We start from the raw sequence: 18,624 nt of genomic DNA, 5'->3' as shown, positions 1-18,624 counted from the left end.
AACTGGAAAATGGCTAACAATTAAGGTATTTCTCCACCAAGACATATACCAACAAATCACACTTTATATATATATATATATATATATATATATATATATATATATATATATATATATATATATATATATATATATATATATATGCACACACACACAAAGAGCCAGAATAGGCACTCCTCACCATCAGTAAGTAGAACCATTCATCACAGACTCACCCTCTCGTATGTGCATATCTCTGCGAAACAGACAAGCTCGTAGGACACAAGCCCTTAGTGATGATGACAATGGATGGTCGATATTGGCACATCAATATCCAATATTTTAAAGGAAAATTCCAGGCGACATGGCCGAATAAACCACCACAAAGCACACGGGGGAGGGGAGGAAAGGGGGGAGGGACTCTGAGGGGGAAACAGCTAGCTCTAAACCCATTTAATATACAGTATATATATATATATATATATATATATATATATATATATATATATAAAATCTCCCAACTATACATAATGAGCAAATGTCTGGCTAAATATAACATTTCTTTCCAGTCACGCAGAGTGGTATTGCCAGACGTATAACAACTTGGTCTCTCCCAGTCCCTTGGTAGTAGGAGGAGCATAAGTCATACTCTGGTGAGCGGGGGGTGCGACAAGATGTTGAACCTGTGGGCACACGCGTGTACGTGCATATCTGATAATTATCTGTCATTTTAGACAGGTTGCGCGTCTCTTTTCATATTCCAGTATTTCAACGATCTCTCTCTTCTTTCCTTCATAACACCTGGTTACATTTGATTTTTACTTATAACTCCTTTCGTTATACAGCAGCCTTAGCTCTGAGACCGCCAATCACCCTTTGCATATGTAAATATCTGTCATTTTTGACAGGTTGCATACACTAATGTGCGTACTTTTCCTATTCCGGTATTTCACCAATATATCTCTTCTTTCCTTCACAGCACTTGGTTAATTATGACTTTTACTTGTAACTCCTCTCGTTATACATCTGCCTTAGCTCTGAGACCGCTATCACCTTTCGCCTTTTTGGGTTGATGAAAATTCAAACATACGAGATTTGACCCACATTCGTAACCTTATTCAGACGAGGTGCACTTGCTGCTTTGCAGGTGTGTGCACGGGCGGTCAGGTGAATGACCCATCCATCAAAATTTAGAGTTGAACGTGGCTACCTAGAGCTTCCACATGGCTCTGTGTACGTTCATGTCTAATATATATATATATGCTCGTGTACGCAACCCGTCAAAAATAACAAATATTTAGATAGATATGCACGCACACGCACCGATTCAATCTTTCCAAAATCCCTCCCCCTTTCCTAACTACAACAAGGCAGTTTGTGGTAAACTGTGGTTTCCGAATGTACCTCTCGGGGTAACTCCCTCTGCCCCTAGAAGAGGGACGGGGAGAGAGTAGTCATACATATGGCAATGAAACAGTGACTAGAAATATATCTCTACTATATAATTCAAAGCAAGTGTCTGGCTATATATATATATATATATATATTTCTTGAAATATAAAATAAGAATGATTAAATTAAAATATTTACAAATTTAGGGGAATTCAAAACGATAACAAATATACACATTGCATAACTAGATGATAAAACATTGTTCAGGATGTTGTGAACACTTTAACCAAAAGATATACTGTAGATATTTTCCACACTAGATTTATTTGCTTGACTAGTTAATATTTGTAAAAAAATTAATTAATTTACTTCTTTGTTTTGTACTGTTTACTGGTTTATTTACGGGAGTTACCTTCAGATCATCCCCATCCAGCCTGAAACTCAGTAACACCATTCAAGAAAGTGATTACATTATCAAGATCCCGTAATTGCAAACAAGGGTCTTGGCATTATTAAAAAAAAAAAAAAAAACTTTATTAGCTACGGGAATCTCTGGGTGTTGACGCAACATAAGCAAGACACTCAAGCATTTTTAAATTTCCTATATTTAAGAAACAGGAAAATTCTATTGTCTACAAGAAAAGTAATGTCTTGAGAATATTTCAATTCGAACAAGTGAACAAAGGAAACCTCTGACCCCTGAAGCTTCTTAATTACATTAACAACATAATCTCGGGTCTCAAGATTCTTTATTATTATTTTGAGGAATATAACCCAAGGGTTTAAAAATCTTTATGCTTTGTTTACAATATATCTCAAATATCTGGACTTTATTGCTTCCACAGAGTCGCAGGTGAATTTTCCATCCCAACAATAGAGACCAACTGCGTGTCTCCAAATTTTACATTTTATTGAATACGGTGTGGAATTCATATTGTCAAAACGATACCTGACCAAGAGGACAAAGCACACACTTCAAAACTTTGACAAAGGTACTTTTCGTTTGCATAATTATATAGAGCCCTTGAAAAGACGATAAGTGCATACGTGGATACAAACGAAGACTTGTTATATGTAGAATAAAATATAAGGAAACGAATATACGCCTTTTCAATATAGGGAATAAAGGAGTCTCGAATATAATTTGCAATAATTCATAACATTACAATTAATTTTACGAATTTAAATATTCCATTGCGAAATATGAAATATAAATAACCATTGTTGTTTTTTTTTTTTTTTTACATATATAAAGCTTGCTTCTTTTCTCTTGGTTTTATTACTAGAAAAAATATATCAATAACCTTATTAGAACTTCAACTCCTTAAGAATAATAATAAAATCGCGAAGAAAAGGGAGAGCTTTTATAAGTTCCCCAGGACATTGCCGCCTTATGTAAACGAACCTTGGGTAAAAGCGCTAAATAGAAAGTTCAAGTCTTAAGAGTGAAAAACATTTTATTCAGTTATAACTATAGTTATGTAATTCCCCCTCTAATTTCTATACCAACGATTTAGTCATTACTTTCTACCTTTTACTTTCTATTTGTGCTTTCTAGAATCTTCTCATTCTCCTATTCAACTTCTTTTAACTTTCTTGCTCCATCCTCAACTTTAATAAAAACATCTCGTTGTAAAATAAAAGCGGTAACTATAGTCAATTCTTTTTAGTGAGGCAGATTTGCACCGACTCGCAGGGGTGCCGTTTTAGCTCGGAAAAGTTTCCTGCTCGCTGATAGGTTGGACTCTATAGTTCTAACCAATCAAATAGCAGGAAACATTTCCGAGCTAAAAGGGCAACGCTACGAGTCAGGTGCAAATGCGCCTCATTAAAAACAATTGAGTATAAACATCAATACATTTCTTAGGGGCCAGAGACAATCAGCAGCATTTAACAAAGAAAAGACAAGCCAAGGTAGAAGTGTACCAAGAGCCATGTTATATCACACGTAACGGTAATTTACCTGATCTTTGGGGAAAAAAAAAATCCTTGAGCGGAATTCTAAAGAAACTGAACCCTGAAAGAGTACACGACTAGCAACAACAATCATATATCTTCTTGGGGGGGGGGGAGAGAGAGAGAGAGAGAGAGAGAGAGAGAGAGAGAGAGAGAGAGAGAGAGAGAGAGAGAGAGAGAGAGACAACATATATATTATATATATATATATATATACTATAATATATATACATATACATACTGAGTGAGAGAGAGAGAGAGAGAGAGAGAGAGAGAGAGAGAGAGAGAGAGAGAGAGAAAAAAAATTCCAATTATGATATATCTAACAATAAAAGCTAAAAACATACAGTAAGCGCAAACATTTCAAGAGTACAAAAGCCTTCGTAAATAACAAATGACAATAATTGTTAATTTCCAAGTATCTAACAAACGAAAACTTCCGATCTACAACCAACCTCCTCTTAAATAAACCTTTTACACTTGAATCGCGATTAGAAGCCTCGGGTTTCGACCACGTGCCACAGAACCCCCCCAAACGTGAAGCGAAAAAATCCCCGCTGTGGTACACCTCTCCTGCGGCGTTAATCGCCCGAAACCACCCGAGGAAGAAGAAGAAGAAGAAGAAGAAGAAGAAGGAGAGAGAGAGAGAGAGAGAGAGAGAGAGAGAGAGAGAGAGAGAGAGAGAGAGAGAGAGAGAGAGAGAGAGAGAGAGCATGGCATTCCACTGGTTCCTGTAGTATAAAAAAAACTTCCGGGATACTTGGCTGAACAGATTTAAAGCCTTGAAAAAAACTTACAAGCAATTGTAGTAGAGACAATAAATGCCGGTAACGATGCTATTTTTCTCTTGTCTTTATTTAATTTTATTTTGTGCTTCACTTTAATATAAACAATGAGATTCGCAGGGAGGACGCTTCAATACGCATGCTTACACTGAATGGAGAAAAAATTAATTGACTTGTTTGGAACAAAATAAACAGGTATAACAATATAAAAGGATCCTCTTTCTTGCAACAGATGATATGCAATTTATTTGCAAATAAGATAATTGGAAACAAGTCAGGAACCAATAAACACGGGATTGTTTCTTGTTTACAAAAGGACTACAGAATGAGATACGATATGCAATTTGGAGGGAAAACAAACAAACGAATGGTGAGGAATGATACCTAAATTACGTCCTTGCAGGAATACCATTATTTCTCCTAGAGTACGGCGCAAGACGGCAAATCAAATATACTTTAGTAGTAATTGGTCATAAATACAACTTCTCTATGATATTACTTAAATATTATTACATCTTAAGAGGATGCTTCTACTATAATTAGGACTTATCACTATTATAAGCCAATTCTCTTAGTATATCCTTATTAAAATTGTTAAATCGCAAAATGCCACAAGCAGTCGGGATCAGATAGGAACAGCAGTCCGGTACAGTAAAGGAAACAGGTAAATTAAAAAGTAAAAAGTGTAAAAAGTTAGCTAACATTTTTATGACAAAAACCGTACAAAATACGATACAAGACTTGAATCAACATGTAAAATTGAGACAAAAAGCATATGATACAATATTTGCGTAAACCTTCCCAACAGAACAGCATTTGCGCCTAATTTTAGACCTTCTCAAGTTCATTTTCCCAAACGATTTATTTACTAATCTTTCGTAGACACAGTGGCATGTCCGCCTTGTCGCACTCAAACCTAACACAATAATGAAAATAAAAAAATGTTAAAAGATCGAGTAAAAGCTTCGTTCTGCCCTACTCTTTCGTTTCGCAAATCTAATCTATGTTGGGTGTGGAGGGTGACCGCTAATGATACTGGTGGCACATTGTTTCCGATAGTGAATATGCTAGAACCTTAATCTCAAGAAAAGATGCCAAGATACTTGCAAACAAACCACAGGAATGTTTTAAGCGACAGGGCATCACAATGAAGACTAAGAAGCAAATACAGCTGAAGTTGTAATCTCTATAATAATAATAATAATAACAATTATAATAACAATAACAACAACAACTAGAAGACCATTCAGAGTGCAGACCTCCGCCAAGGCAGCTTATTTCTCGAAACCAGGTTGCCTTTCCCCAGAATCAATCTAGACCGTAGGAGTATTTGAAGTCTGTGTGACAACCATGTGGAAACTTGGGGTTAAGGTTAGGGTTAATTCGGTCTATATTTTGCTCGACCTTGTTCTTTGACCAAGTACTTTCAACATTGAACCACATACACGTCTTAACATAGCAAATCCCTGAAAGTTTCACTACTCTGCGAGTAAAATTGTGGCCAGGACAAATAGGGACGAATACATAACCTTATCCCTTCTTCGCTGCCGGAGGTGGTAATAATAATAATAATAATAATAATAATAATAATAATAATAATAATAACTGCTGTTCGTGACACTGTCACACACCTACAGGCTTCTGCAAAGTTTTCTTTCCTCATACTATTATAATATTAATCTGTTCCCCTACGAAAGAAAGCACGAAGCAGAACCCTGATTCGATATAAACAAAATAGCAATACAACAGCGAAGAACTTTCACTGTACCGGTTTATAGACGGTTTCTAGATAGTGGATATTATTGCATCTACAATCTAGAAGTTCATTACTGAACCATAAAGAATATTTCAAAACAACCGGTTCGGGGATTAGAGAATAATGTTCTTCTCTTTCAGATTGGGATCTCCACACTGAGACAGTAGCCTCGATGAGGTCTCCTGCGTTACTGGTGATATATTTATTATATATTCTCCACAAGGAGAGACCTCGATGAGGTCTGCTACATTCCTGTGAATGATATACTCCACATGAAGTAGCCTAGATGAGGTCTGCTACGTTACAAAGGATAATATTTTATACATGGACAGGCCTCGATGAGGGTTTCTGCAATCATGTGAATGATATACACCGCACGGAGTGGCCTCGCCGAGGTCTCCTGCGTTACTTGGGATAATACTCTGATTCCTCTCCACATAGAGACCTCCTCGAGGTCTCCTACATTACTGTGAATAATATTCTCTACATAGTGGACTCGGCGAGGTCTTCTCCATTCATGTGAACAATATTCTCCACATGGAGTGGCATCGACGAGGTCTTTTGCATTACTCAGGATAATATCCACCACACGCAGTGGCCTCGAAGAGGTGTCTCCTGCTTTACTAGGCAAAGTAATGATCATGTTAATCAACATTAGTCGACTAAGCTTTCTCCAAACAAATCAATGTTAAAACTGTCAAAGGCTATATCCCATCCTGGCGTGGAAAAGGAAAGCTATAAATTGCAAGCAATTAATCAGATTATCTTGCCTGGGTGTAATTTGGCAGATCGAGAGATACTGCCAAAACACCTAGCATTCCTAAATTCACCTTTTCAAAGTAAATTCTCATATCACAAAATATAATCCTTAAGTTCTAAATAAGAAATAAATGCTTTACAGATAAATAACAACATTTAAAAGTCTATTTCTAGATACGACTAACAGTATGAATTTCAACATTGAATATGCAAGTTAAACTTTATCGCTAAATGCAAGTCTAATCACCCCCTTTCATATAAGCTTTCTGGACTATAGATTAAAAGATTAAATTTACGAATCAAATCATTATATGACTGATAATCTTTCAATATACAAGTTAGTCTATCTATCGTTAAAAGAAAGACTAATTATTTTCCTTTCCATAAAAAATTAATCGATATACTGATAACTAAAAAGCAGTAAACATAAATGATTCGAGAATTGTTACGCCTTTCATTCAATAAAACTACGCCAAATAATATGGAACCAATCTCAATTTGCAACAGCAGGATTAATTTCATTTTAAATTGCAAGGGAAGTACAACTCGACATTTAAATAATAACCACGCGTTATATATATGTATGTCTATATATATATATATATATATATATATATATATATATATATATATATATATACATATATATATATGTATATATATATATACATATATATACATATATATACATACATATACATAAATAAATAAATACATACACGCACACACACACACACACACATATATATATATATATATATATATATATATATATATATATATACACACACACATTCATATATGCATATTTTCGTTCACGCTCAGCTCTCCCCGTCCCTTGGCTAGGGGGGCAAACTGAGTAGTCATACTCTGGTGAGCAGGGTGTGTGTATGCACATTCAGCCCTCATTTTTATGGGTCGCGCACACTACTTTAAAATAATAACTAAACATGTGTATATATATATACACAGTATATATATATATATATATATATATATATATATATAAAATACTGAATTAGACAGTAAATTAAACTACCCAGACATTCCCTGTACCAAAAAATGCCAGCGACAATTTAACGCCCCAATGCAAACCCATTTCCACACACGCACACACCAAAACGAAATGACTGAGGCACAAAAAAATAATACGGAATATAAAAAGTTTAATAGATCTTCATCGTACGGATGAAAGTTGGGAAACGTTGCCAAATCATTTAGCAAATTGGATGACATGATTTAGGGGGCGGCCGCACAGCCAGTATTTATGAGTGTATAGAACGAGTATCTTTTGTATCGCTGAGGACAGAAAATTAGGTAAATCCAAACTAATTTCCATATCAAAACAAGAGGAAATGTTTGCCAGTTTAAGTAGAATTCAAGATGTCAACTAATTTTCAAGTAAAGACAAGACATTTTAAATTCAATCTGTCAACTAATTTCTATGTCAAGACAAGTTAAATTCAATCTGGCAAGTAATTTTCATTTCAAGACAATTTAAATTCAATCTGTCAACTAATTTGCATGACAAGACAAGACAATTCAAATACAATGTCAACTAATTTCCATTTCAAGACAAGAGAATTCAAATGCAATCTATCAACCAACTTCCATGTCAAAACACGACAATTCAAATTCAATCTGTCAACTAATTCTCATGTCAAGACAAGAAATTTTATATTCAAATTCAAGCTGTCAGCTCATCTTCCTGTCAAGACAAGAACAATTAAATTCAAATTCGAGCTGTCAGCTCATTTTCATGTTAAGACAAGAAAATTCAGATTCAAAATGTCAACTAAATTTCATGCCAAGACAGGAAATTTAAATTTAAGCAGTCAGCTCATTTTCAAATCAAAATAAGTTGGCATAGAGATAAAGTATTGATGGATTTCTTGAAATCGGGCCACATGAACATGCGGTATGTCGGCCGATTAAGAGCACAGCAAGATGGAAGTTAATGAAATGGGGGGGGGGGATGAAATAGGTAGATGGCTAAATAATTGGTGCACATGAAACAGAATAAGATGGGATTATTCCTGAGGTATCATAATTGTATATCATTTATATGTTATGTACAACACAGGAAATAATTTACTATACATCATAAGAATTTTTAGTACATAGGATCAGCTTATTTCTAATAGAACAATTTTAATAACAGCATTCTATATAAATTATTCAGTAAGAATTAAAACTCTATATATACATGGTCTTATCTACTATAATTTGACAATCTATTTCCACTAAATTAAGCTTTTTCTTTTTGTTAAACAAACGTATGCAATAATAGGAAATTACACAATTTAATTCTGAACAATAGAGCAATGACCGTTAAACCGCATTATTTCTTATTAGCTGGATCACAGCAGAAATTCTATCATATAAAATTATTTCGTAAATCGAAATCAGGAGAAGAAAGTTGCCATTAAGCACAAAGTGGCGTGGCATAAATTTTTCAAAGCAGAATAAATTACCGAAGGCTATTCAGGAAAATTTTAAACGAGTGACATGACGTTAAAAATCACTACGCAAGTCTGCAACATAAAATCGCTTATCCCTCCGACTAGCGACAGCAAATTCACAGCACAGATAAAACAAAATTAACTATTCATGGTCTTTGAAATGTTACCTTTATCTCTTTCATAACAAATGCTCTTCGCCTCACAAATTTCTTCCGGTCACTTCAAGTTATTTTGTGATGACTAAGATGCATTTAGCATTAATATAAAACCTGGCTATGAAAACCATTACTGCATAGGAATACACGCAAGAGTACCTTGCCAATAGTTTCATTGATACGAGTGACTATTATCCAATCCCATTATACCGACATCAATTATCAGATTATGTTTTAACGAAGGACTTAAACAAGACATGTTACTTGAGAGAGAGAGAGAGAGAGAGAGAGAGAGAGAGAGAGAGAGAGAGAGAGAGAGAGAGAGAGAGAGAGAGAGAGAATCATTCACAAAACTTACGGGTAGTATATTGAGACATGATAACCTACGAGGGGTAAAATAAGGAAATTATCGTAAAATCAAACACACGAGAGAGAGAGAGAGAGAGAGAGAGAGAGAGAGAGAGAGAGAGAGAGAGAGAGAGAGAGAGAGAGAGAGAGAGAGAGAGAGAGAGAGAGAGAATCAGTAACACAAAATAGCCACTGATAGTATAGTAATACACGCTACCGTAAAATACTCTCTCTCCTTATCGTAAAACCACACACACAATATAGGTCAATAGATCAGATATTTACATAAAACATACAATGGACATGGAAACATTCATATGACAGAAAAGCTACACTCATAACATCCCTTCATGCTTAGTAATGAGGCAATGACTTGCTATTATCAATCCACGTGTGGCTGGTAACTCATTTTTCCCAATTATATAATCGCTATCAAGTATCAGATATATATCTCATTAGGGTTACGTTGCAAATTACCACTTACAAAGTTTGTGGCCAATCTAAGAAGCAATGTGACACACACACACTATATATATATATATATATATATATATATATATATATATATATATATATATATATACACACACACAACAAAATTGGCATGGAAGGCAAGTTTCACAAATTCTATTTGATTAAGAAGCGGCAAGTAAGCCGACATATATTATATATATATATATATATATATATATATATATATATATATATATATATATATATATGAATGTGAGTAACTTTATGGTGCAATCAACCCTAGAGACATACTGTAGAGAGAGACAGACAGACAGCTAATCTTTGACATGTGCCATTCTATCTATGGACGTCAAACTGACCTCCCGTGAGAGAGAGAGAGAGAGAGAGAGAGAGAGAGAGAGAGAGAGAGAGAGAGAGAGAGAGAGAGAGAGAGAGAGAGACTCAACTCTCCCAAGATGAAAGTTACTGAATACTGCATAAGCAATATCAAAAGTTACAACTCCCACGAAAATCATAATAAGGTTCATTTCCTTGCAACTACGTAACAACATGTGCACGCAATACCACATTGCAAGGTAGAAGAGACTCTTTAGCTATGGTAGACAGCTCTTTTAGGGGGACACTCCAAAATCAAACCATAGTCCTCTAGTCCAGGATTATACGCCATAGCCTCTGCACTATGGTCTTCCACTGTCTTGGGGTAGAGTTTTTTTGCTTGAGGGTACACTTGGGCACAGTTTATCTTACTTCTCTGCCTCTTGCTTTTTTTTTTTAAAGTTTTTTTAAGTTTATGTATGAAAGATTTTATTAATAGTTACTGTTCTTTAAATATTTTACTTTAATTGTGAATTACTACTTGTAGTTTATTTCCTTTCCTCACTGGGCTATTTTTCCTGTCGGAGCCCTTGGGCTTATAGCATCCTGCTTTTCCAACTAGCGCTGTAGCTTAACAAGTAATAATAATAATAACCCACCCAAAATATATTTGAAATATTAATTCCTTGCGAGAAAATTTCCCGTAAATAGCTGCTAATTAAAAGGATACTTATGGAACCCATTTTCTTTACTTTCAGGTGTTTTAGTTTAAAATTTCTAGTTGTGAAGTGTACTTGTAAATAAAATTTTAATCTCGAGTAAATCTTATAACTATTTTAGTTGTACTATCTTAAATCTACTAATTCTAGGAATTTGATTATAACTCGTACTTGTTAAACAATTACTTTTAATATATTTAATGGTAATTTCTATTATATCAACTACATTCTAACAATAGGTGCATTTTACAGCTACGCTTCAGCATCATTTTTTTCATGCAAATGTGCCAATTTGATAGGCAATCTCATTGATTTCTAGCCAAGAAAAGATTGAGAACAGAAAGGAATAGTAGCATGGATCGAAAGACAAACCCTAGATAACATTAAAATGAAAGATACATTTACTTTTCACTCTAATAATGACTTTTCTTTCTGAGAACGCTCGTTTGCATATATATACACATACAGTATATACATACATACATATACATACATATATATGCATATATATATATATATATATATATATATATATATATATATATATATATATATCAAGGCATCGATGGTAAACATGAATAATCTATTGCCAGAACACCAGACGTAACATAAGACAAAATTTAAGTCAAATTACACTGTAAATCTAATGGGAACATAAAAAGGGAGCCCTAAACTACTATTTTTGTAAATCCAAAGTAAACTGTAAGATTAGGAAAATTTATGTTGCAAATAATAACACTTACGTAGATGTCAAGGACGTGTCAAACATATTAATAGCGAATATATCAGAAGGAGATTACTTAAAAATGCCATGTGACGTGGCTATCAAAATCCAATGAAATAAGTGTTATACATCTTAACGCAAAAATGAAAAAAAAAACACACAATCAAGAAAAAAAATACATTATTAAGAATTACACGTCAAAGTCTGACGTGAATACTAGCCATTAAAAAAAAGAAAATGTAATAAAGGACGAATTTCAACGATATGATAACTGGGCTGCACATTTTAGGGCAAATAAACAGAAACAAATTGAAATCCCAATAAAAAATATAATTGGGATGCACTTTTTTAGGTAAATAAACAGAAACCAATTCCAAAAGGAAAACGGAACTCGAATGAAAGGAAGCTAAGAGAGAAAATTTAATATAAAAATAAAGTCTAATGATGATAATAACCATGTAAGGCGTTTACAGTATAATTGACTATTAAAACTAGGTGAAAATCAGTCTTCAAAATGCAAATTTTTTAGAGAATAAAAATTTCAACAAGACAAAATCGAATAAAAATTAGATTGCACAAAAAAAAATCCAATACAGTTTACATTGCAAAAATTGAAAAAAGACAAAATCCAATAAAAATTATATGGCACAATGCAAAATTTTAAACAGGACAAAATCCAATAAAAATTATATTGGACAAAGAGGAATTTCAAATAAGGCAAAATCCAATAAAATTTATATTGCACAAAGGAGAATTTTAAGACAAAATCCAATCAAAAATATATTGAGCAATGCAACTTTAAACAAACGAATAAAATGAGAGAGAAATAGTTGTATCGAAGACAGCACATGACGAATTGCAATTGAAGCAGCCAATCTACTTCGTTCTTCCCCAAAAGTGCTCCTGCAAACGATAACCACGACCATAAACTTGAGTTCTGACATTGACAGACCAATTATGCGAAATGAGGTACCTCAGTGAAGAAAGGGAACAGGAGAGAAAGGGGGAAAATGGGAAATGCCGAAAAGGGGAAACAGCGAAAGGGTAGAAAAAGGGGGAAGGGAGAGATAAGAGAAAGGGTGGCAGAGACAGGGTAACGATGATAAAAAAGAACGGAAGCGAGGGAGAGTAATGGGTAGGGAGGAATATGCGTTTAAAAAAACATACTAGAGAGAGAGAGAGAGAGAGAGAGAGAGAGAGAGAGAGAGAGAGAGACTACGGCTCAACCATGATCTATTCTAGCTCCTAAATGAAAACTATATCAACAAAATGAATCTGCAAGACAACCGCAGAAAAAGTAAAGAAAGGTCTTGAAAACGTAACGGTCTTCAACGAGGGTAACTAGAACTAAGCACGAAGCGTAATATTTCACAGGCGACACGGAGAGAGAAAGAGGTGCGATCCGATCATCCGAGCCACCAACCTACACATGTGGGGCACGTGGGTCTAGAGAAGGAACCAGAGGGCGTTGCCGTGGCCCAGCCCGCCTGCCCTGGGCAACGGTACTCCACCCATAAAAAAATGCGCGCCCACATGACAACCTCGATGGCCATGGAAAGTTGTCTTCACGCCCATGTATACATAACTCAGACGCCTACTTTATACTGCAGAACAAAAATGCTCTTCTATGTAGAAAGTAGCCAATAGTCCACTTCCCGCCAGTTCCAAGCGTTCACTGTAACGGGGTTGCCAGCCAACTCGCCCTCCCTTTACAGAGGAAAAGAAAAAAGGTCTCCTTGTGGACTACATTCCTCGCAAGACCAGGGATGACGAGGAGATTTGCGTTCAACAGCTCGCAAAATAAAGACCCAAAGTAGTAGAACGAGAAAGAAAAGTATCAGGGGAAGCTCGCTAAACAATGGTGAATGCGTAAAAACCCAATTGACTGCCTCCTGACAACCATAATTTCGGTTCTTGCACGGTCCTCGGAGAGTTGAAATACCTGTGGCCAGATAAAAATGGCAAACTGCCAACTCAACAACACTACTCCTTTGCCCGCAAACCAAATGACCAGCTACCTAATTTCGGTCCATAATTTTTTCCAGATCATATGGTCAGTGATATGCATTTAGCTTTAGCTAAATCATGCTATGCTACAATATCTACCTACAAATAATGCCAAATATTGGACACAGGGCATACAAAGAAAAAATTAAAAATACAATTAGATTCCCCGACATGGCAACTGGTCAAGGTCTCTAACCAGTTCACCAACACAGGCTCTGATCTCTGGAACTGCAAATGATAGCTACAAAACGTCGACGATTATGGGAACATCTAGGTAAGTGTTAACAATGGTATACGAGTATTTAGACATTTACAAGTTAAAAATGCTGAAAATGGCGTCCAGACGATATTTACACTCCATGTGGACTAATAGTGTCAAAAACCATTTCTCACCTACACACTAAAACCACAAGATGTTCATTACAACTGATTCCATGTACAACATCGAGTACCTGGGCAGGAGAATTTTAATAATTTATATATGATGTAAAATTTGAATAATTTATATATGTAAAATTTGAATGTTGTTACAGTTTTTAAAATATTTCATTTTAATTATGCATTACTTCTTGTACTGTTTACTAGAGTTGTTGCTTAGATGATGATGATGATAATAATAATAATAATAATAATCATCATCATCATCAATTTACTTGTGAATCCTTCAACTAAAGGAGCCAACAGATGAGTAGACAAAATTCACAATTAAAGCAAAATATGCAGTAAAGGAACTCGGAACCTTAATCGAAATAATAAAAATAAATCTACAAATAGGATTGAGTCCCAGAAGACTTGGGTTTTAGGACAGTGGCTCGGCTACTGGAGCTTTTTTATTAGACAAGAGCCCTCAGGCACTGAATAACCTTTATTATCCTTGGCCTGGCTAGTAAACAGAGCTAGATTTCCCACACACACAAAATGGGGTGTGTGTTGATTCTAGCCTAGAAGAGATACTAAAGGAATAAAGTAAATAGAAAGCCTTGGGTAAATAGGAAGAGCTTAATACTATGAAAAAAAGTTTAAACATATAAGTGAAGGTTTAGTTTAAAAAAAAAAACTTCTACTTTATTAATGGTTTTATTTCAATAATTTTCAATAAAATTCACAAAAAAAAAAACGTCAAAAGTTACATGCAATGCAAGTATAGGAAAACTACCGATTCTTTTTTTAAATCAATCAATAAATAAAAAAGTCTATGAAAAAAAAATTCACAAACAAAATCAGATCGTGATTTCCAACCTTTGCGATTACAAGACAACACAGTAAAAAACAAACTATTGATGAATACAGGAAAACCCTCCTCTTGAACCACGTCACCAAAGAAATTAGCTGACATTTCCTCAGCCTATTTGTTATAAAAAAAAAAAAAATTCCTGGTCGTTCCCACATGCTATAATCAGATATACAATAACCAATATAGTAAAAAAAATAAAAAAAAAAAACACGAGCACGGAAAATCAAAGGAAATAACGGTACGAAAGCACAAAAGAAATCAATTTCCGTAACAATAGCAACATTACGTCTCACTGACCGCGTTCAACGAAAAAAAAGTCAAGTACCGTAATCTAATGTCGGTGCGCAATGCGCGTCATACTGGCTACCCTGCCAACCAGTTAAGGAGAGCTTCTTGACCTATCAAAGTCTTTTCAAAAGACCTAATTTTAATCCGATGACTTAGGACTGGCTTCGTGATTTACCATTTTTCAACATCCTGTAAGTAAAGGCCGATGGAAGAGGCAATTAAATGGTATAAGAGATAAGAGGATTACGAATTATGAAATTTAAGCGTCCGCTAGACCACACAAGGACGACAATGGCCAAAGGGGACAATAATCTACCCTATATAATAAGGAGCAAGTTTATAATATAATATAATATAATATATATATACATATATATATATATATATAATATTTATATATATATATATATATATATATATATATATATATATATATATGATTTCCCGTCACGCTCAGCGCCATTGCCAGACGGTCTCTCGCCGTCCCTAGCAAGGTCTACAAACCTTAGTCCCTAGGGTAGGGAAGAGGGTTGTAGTACTACCCTGGTGAGAAAGATTGTAGTTAAGGAAGGGTTGAATGTGCACATTTAGCCGTCATTTTTCACGGGTCGCGTACACTACCCTTGATACCCCATCTCCATGGTAGAGGCAGCTTGGGGGGGGGGGAATAAATAGCCATTAGCGTAGTTCAAGCGTCGTATTCAAAGACTAAACCCAAACGCCCTGACTCATGGCCCAATGCCCCGGAGGATAGCCTCTCGGTGAAGCGCATCAACTAATACCTTCCTGTGGCCAGACAATGCCCAGAAGATTCCTGGGCCCAGTGGCGCATAGGGTGCCCGGTACCATAGGGGGGCGGGGGGAAGAACATCCAAGCTCTCACCTTCACACCAGTTATTGACCCCAGACGCCATCTGCTCTCGAGTCCACGTACCAAGGTACCCAGCCACTGCCCTACGTGAAGGGGTCACACTCCCAGTACCAAGAGGAGAGGTCATTTGAGTCACTTTCATCCAATAAACTGTAGACAACGAGGCGTTTCCATCTATTAAACCCTGCACTATCTCAGCTCATGAAGTTCAATTGGACATTTAATTTTGCAAGAGGAGGGGGGGATGCATTCCACGCTAAGGACCTAATTGAAGAGGAATCAACTGTTGGTGTAAGACGAGCATCTCCAAAGAATGTCTGGCATCGATCAACTGATGTAAAGCTACTGATATCCAATGAAGTATTTACCAGAAACATCAATAATTGATTGTTATTTACGATTGTGACAACTACTGTCAACATCGTCAATAACATGCAACACCATTCTTCACAAGCAATATCAATATAAAGTGAATCCCATAATCATAACACATTTACTCATAATAATGATAAAGAAAAAAAGCCAGTATATAATGCAAAAAAAAAAAAAAAACTCAGGGTACAGAGAGCTTTAAGATCCACTGTGACTGAGATGGCCGTTCACGTAAATGAACCGAGGATGATACCAGCAGTAAGATAGTTGGAAATCGTCCAGAATAGAAGGGACTTCTCTTGTATAACATAGCAAAGTCCATTAAAACGAAGAGAGAGAGAGAGAGAGAGAGAGAGAGAGAGAGAGATGAGAGAGAGAGAGAGAGAGAGAGAGAGAGAGAGACTTACATCTTCCAGGCAAATCTCGATAATAAAATATGGTGTTATCAAGGTAAGGTCAAGTTGGTTACAAAGAGCGTATAAGTTTTTTAAATGATGGGAGTATGGGTAATTAATTACGGAAATTGAACATATAAGCTGTACTACATTGATCAATCATCCATATTAATCAATGGTCAACTAACGCTACGGTCTTTTATAATTCCATAATTTTCAATTATATTTTCTCATGGTCCTCTTCTTAACTTTATTTATCGTTATTCATGAACATTATCTCTTGGAAAACTGCTTCTCAAGTTGGTCACTTCAGTTGTTTCCGGAGGAGAAAACACCTTAAGAAAAAAAAAGCTCAATTCTATTATCATAAAATCTTCAATATTCTAAAATATATACAGTACCAACGATTAACAACCTCTTTTGTGCTGCCCGTTTGATAAAACTCGACACTAAGTATTTAATAATAAACCTTTCCACTTTCCTTATGACCCCATCTCTAAAGTGCATCTCGAGTCAACTTTTGGAATAGATGCAACTCCGTGGCCTCAATAATAAGGCTCTCCACCCACTGTAGTGTAGGAACCTCTTCGCGAAGACGCCCTTCCCAAACCAGTATGTAATTGGGCCTTTCTCTTCTATAGGGAGCATGGTTACCTCTTCCATGGACGGAATACAACTTCTCAAGACCCAATCTCCGTTAGGAGTGAGGTAGTTCAACAAACTGAACCAATATAAAAGTCTAAAACTTTAACAGTCTGCAGATGAAAATGCGACCAAAACAATAATTTCGTCCGCCATAATGCAAAGTAAAATCGATATCCAATTTAATTTTTTTCCAATGACCAAGTCATAAGTGGTACGAGCAACTACTTTATCAAGACGTGATAAATCATAAATGAAGTCTGAACAATAAACCAGTTTCTCAAAGCACTACATACCTAATATGACCACAAGAGTTTATCCAGATAAAACATTCACGGAGCTAAACTCCTCAAAGTCATAAGAAGTCCGACCAACAAAGCTTCGGAGGCGATTATCATAAAGTCCGAACTCTTCTAGGTAATAAGACCCAGTAAATCAAGTCCGCGGAGCAACAAGTCCCATCAAGCCCTCAGCAACGAGCAAAATTCCCGCACATCAACAACGGAATCTTATCGAGCAACGCGGGTGGAACCTTAAACTAAAATCGATAATCGATGCACAAAAGCGCTTTACTCTAACCCCCAACCCCCTTTTCTCTCTCGGTACGGACCAGTATTTACACTAGCCCCCATTACCTCTGGGCATGGACCAGTCGCCTTTACGCCTTGAAAGTCTAAAAAGTTCCCAATACTGTAGCCTTTTTCCCTGCCATTATTTTGGTTGGCCGCTCCAGTCCCCTTCACAAGTTCGCCAACTGTCGAAGAGAGAGAGAGAGAGAGAGAGAGAGAGAGAGAGAGAGAGAGAGAGAGAGAGAGAGAGAGAGAGAGAGAGAGAGAATCATTAAATAAATATAACTTCGTTATCCTGTAACAAAATATGATTAACAATATTATATTTTATGATTCTCCTCTATATACTGTAGTTTTACCCCGTCACATTAAGCATTACAAAATTACAAAAAGAGGAATACTGAATTTAAGGAAATTTTCCC

Source organism: Palaemon carinicauda, chromosome 17 (genome assembly GCF_036898095.1).
Source record: "Palaemon carinicauda isolate YSFRI2023 chromosome 17, ASM3689809v2, whole genome shotgun sequence".
Taxonomy (NCBI): domain Eukaryota; kingdom Metazoa; phylum Arthropoda; class Malacostraca; order Decapoda; family Palaemonidae; genus Palaemon; species Palaemon carinicauda.
This window is presented reverse-complemented; position numbering follows the sequence as displayed.